Source organism: Etheostoma spectabile, chromosome 5 (assembly GCF_008692095.1).
Source record: "Etheostoma spectabile isolate EspeVRDwgs_2016 chromosome 5, UIUC_Espe_1.0, whole genome shotgun sequence".
Lineage (NCBI taxonomy): Eukaryota > Metazoa > Chordata > Actinopteri > Perciformes > Percidae > Etheostoma > Etheostoma spectabile.
Window position 1 is genome coordinate 38638546 of NC_045737.1, and position 1399 is coordinate 38639944.

The following is a 1399-nucleotide window of genomic DNA, read 5'->3' on the forward strand; positions in this document are numbered from 1 at the left end:
AGGCAGAGAAACACATCAAAGTATTTCCTACCAAATATACACACACAACACAAACACGCACGCACACACACACACAACACACACCACACAATCACACAACACGCATGCACGCACGCACACACCCACAACCCACAACACACACACACAGTCACACCCATCCAAAGTAATTCCTCCACACTCACCCACAAATACACACGGTCACACACACACAGACAGTCACACACGCCACACACAACTTACTCAGTCACACAGACACACACACACTACCAATCACACAGACACACACAAACACAATCCACACACAGAAACACACACACAAATCATAATCCACAAACACACGGAAACACACACCACACACACCACAAACCTTGTATTGGTGTTGTGTGTGTGTGTGTTTTGTGTGTTGTGTGTGTGATTGTTGTGTGTGGTTGGGGTGTCTGTGTTGGTTGGTGTGTGTGGTGTCTGTGTGATTGTTGTGTGTGTGTGTGTGTGATGATGTAAACGTGTGGTGTGAGTGTATGTGTTGTGATGAGCTGTCTGTGTGGGAGTGACCGGTGTATGAAATGATTAAGGTTGGTGAGTCATTGTAGACTTGGGTGGATGCGGAAATTACTTTGTGTGGCGTGCAAGGTGTCGTCGTGGGGTCGGGTGTGTTGTGTGGTGTGCTTTTGTGGTGTCAGGTGTCTCCATTTATTGTAAATTATTTGCAACATGTGCACTCATTTTCTTGTGTTCTGTCCAGACGGTGAATGCGTGTGTTGTGGGTATTGTGATAGAAGGGTTCGCGTCACACACACACACACACACACACACACACAGGCAGAAACACACACACACACACACACACACACCCCTCTGAGTTTCAGGGGGTGATGGGTACTGGATGGGGTCACTTGGTTTTGTGGCTCCGGTGTCTGATTTCGCCCTCCTCTTCGTCACTGTTTGCCTTCCTAATGGGAGGGGCGGGGCCAGTGGGTGATTGACAGCTACGTGCTCCTCTCTGTGTGTGAGGACTCGCTGCCTGAACTCTGACACTCAACGACGAGTCGCTTCTCACTTCCTGTCTGTGGCTCCGCAGGTGTGTGTTCGGAGCAGCTGTTACAGGTGAGAGACTTCCTCATCGTTTCAATCAGGGCTGCAACTTTTCTATTTTTGGATTATTTTAATTTCTTGATTAATGGATTTGTTGTTTTTATCAGTAAAATGTCAGAAAATGTGTAAAAATGTTGATCAGTTGTCTCCCAAAGACCAAAATGTCCCCAAATGTCTCAAATTTAGAAATAATCTAAGCGTAAACTTGAAGCTTGTGTAGTGTAGTAAACAACGGTAAAGATAACCGCCCAATCACACACACACACGCACACACACACACACACACACACACACACACACACACACA